General features: G+C 35.3%; 3 non-coding genes across 3 annotated transcripts; all 3 read right to left on the minus strand.

The window, feature by feature from the left end:
• Nucleotides 1-352: 352 nt before the first annotated feature.
• TRNAY-GUA (transfer RNA tyrosine (anticodon GUA)) lies at nt 353-442 on the minus strand. Its single transcript is given in 2 exon segments — nt 353-388; nt 406-442. It is a non-coding gene; the product is annotated as a tRNA-Tyr (tRNA).
• Nucleotides 443-1,344: 902 nt separating this feature from the next.
• TRNAS-AGA (transfer RNA serine (anticodon AGA)) lies at nt 1,345-1,426 on the minus strand. Its single transcript has one exon. It is a non-coding gene; the product is annotated as a tRNA-Ser (tRNA).
• Nucleotides 1,427-1,665: 239 nt separating this feature from the next.
• TRNAY-GUA (transfer RNA tyrosine (anticodon GUA)) lies at nt 1,666-1,755 on the minus strand. The gene is given in 2 exon segments: nt 1,666-1,701; nt 1,719-1,755. It is a non-coding gene; the product is annotated as a tRNA-Tyr (tRNA).
• Between the last annotated feature and the right edge of the window lie 745 nt (nt 1,756-2,500).

A 2,500-nucleotide genomic window follows, 5' to 3' on the forward strand; every position in this document is an offset into this window, starting at 1 on the left:
AATTTTCTGAAAAATAAAACAACCATGTGGTCGTAGTCGGCAGGAATTCAACCTGTGCAGGGAGACCCCAATGGATTTCTAGTCCATCGCCTTAACCACTCGGTCACGACTACCTCTCATGCAATGTGATGTTTTCACAAAAGTTTCTCTATGGGTTGAGCTACTTCATTTCAGGCTGTGAGGATGACTGAAGTAATATTGTATCAGAGATGATTTCCATGGGAAGTTAATCCTGACCACAGTGACCTGCGTTAATGATTTTTAAAATATAACTTGGAGAATGCTTTATACTTGGTACAGTTTTGGGTTTGTAAAATGTCAGTACTGACATCTAAGTTTATCAAAAGTGTCATCCTTCGAGCCGGAATTAAACCAGCGACCTAAGGATTTCTGTACCAATCACCCCTACAGTCCTCCGCTCTACCAGCTGAGCTATCGAAGGATTCCATGATCGTACAACTGTGATATTACGTGCTATTAAAATGATTGAGTGTTAATTTTAAACATTATCAACTTTCCAAGCAAAATTAAAAATGATTTGACTACACAAAAGAGATTCAACTACTTATTCCTGTGTTGCTTTATCACACAAATTGTCATGTTTAATCATTTGGAAAATATCACTAATAGTTTGACTTATATTTGTGCAATTACTATCAACTGGCTAGAGAGCTAGTTTGGAAAGCACTTTCAATAGAGTTTTTAGTGTAGCCAAACTTACATCAAGATTAGAGATGCTTGAGCCTATCAAACCTTCTACACTCTTTTAAATTTTGCTTGTTTTGTAAACTAATCAAGTGTTCCAGGAATGATGGGGATATTCCATTGTTTGTTCTGATTTGACAATTCATTTTGGACAATGAGCGGCCCTTTTGAGCTAGTGAAGATAATTGTGCTACATGAGAGTATGCACAGACAATTATTTTTCTTTTTTTGCATTAAAGCACAATTTTTAATAAAGGAGAGGTTAATGATATAATAATTAGCACTGAAAGTCATCTGACACGATTTGAAAGTAAAATGTTGTGCATTGAAAGTAACCAAAGCTCTTTTTACTTTGAGTGGACATCATTTTCTTTCAAATGAATTTGATATTTTGCTAAATGTACAAAACTTTCATACAAATTTGACATTCAAAATGCATTTGTACTTAATAAATGCTACTTAGTATGGCTGCTGAGATTCCTGGGCTCAGTCTCAAGAAGAGGAGGAGAATGACGGATAGAGAAAGAGAGAACAGGCAGGCATCCTAAAGATTTTGATGTGCCAGTTCCTGACTCACCCTGAGCAACACTGGTTTCAAGCTTTTAGTAAATTTTCTGAAAAATAAAACAACCATGTGGTCGTAGTCGGCAGGAATTCAACCTGTGCAGGGAGACCCCAATGGATTTCTAGTCCATCGCCTTAACCACTCGGCCACGACTACCTCTCATGCAATGTGATGTTTTCACAAAAGTTTCTCTATGGGTTGAGCTACTTCATTTCAGGCTGTGAGGATGACTGAAGTAATATTGTATCAGAGATGATTTCCATGGGAAGTTAATCCTGACCACAGTGACCTGCGTTAATGATTTTTAAAATATAACTTGGAGAATGCTTTATACTTGGTACAGTTTTGGGTTTGTAAAATGTCAGTACTGACATCTAAGTTTATCAAAAGCATCATCCTTCGAGCTGGAATTGAACCAGCGACCTAAGGATTTTTGTACCAATCACCTCTACAGTCCTCCACTCTACCAGCTGAGCTATCGAAGGATTCCATGATCGTACATCTGTGATATTACGTGCTATTAAAATGATTGAGTGTTAATTTTAAACATTATCAACTTTCCAAGCAAAATGAAAAATGATTTGACTACACAAAAGAGATTCAACTACTTATTCCTGTGTTGCTTTATCACACAAATTGTCATGTTTAATCATTTGGAAAATATCACTAATAGTTTGACTTATATTTGTGCAATTACTATCAACTGGCTAGAGAGCTAGTTTGGAAAGCACTTTCAATAGAGTTTTTAGTGTAGCCAAACTTACATCAAGATTAGAGATGCTTCAGCCTATCAAACCTTCTACACTCTTTTAAATTTTGCTTGTTTTGTAAACTAATCAAGTGTTCCAGGAATGATGGGGATATTCCATTGTTTGTTCTGATTTGACAATTAATTTTGGACAATGAGCGGCCCTTTTGAGCTAGTGAAGATAATTGTGCTACATGAGAGTATGCACAGACAATTATTTTTCTTTTTTTGCATTAAAGCACAATTTTTAATAAAGGAGAGGTTAATGATATAATAATTAGCACTGAAAGTCATCTGACACGATTTGAAAGTAAAATGTTGTGCATTGAAAGTAACCAAAGCTCTTTTTACTTTGAGTGGACATCATTTTCTTTCAAATGAATTTGATATTTTGCTAAATGTACAAAACTTTCTTACAAATTTGACATTCAAAATGCATTTGTAATTAATAAATGCTACTTAGTATGGCTGCTGAGATTCCT

The sequence above is a fragment of the Pseudophryne corroboree genome (assembly GCF_028390025.1).
Source record: "Pseudophryne corroboree isolate aPseCor3 chromosome 4 unlocalized genomic scaffold, aPseCor3.hap2 SUPER_4_unloc_1, whole genome shotgun sequence".
In the NCBI taxonomy this organism is placed as follows: domain Eukaryota; kingdom Metazoa; phylum Chordata; class Amphibia; order Anura; family Myobatrachidae; genus Pseudophryne; species Pseudophryne corroboree.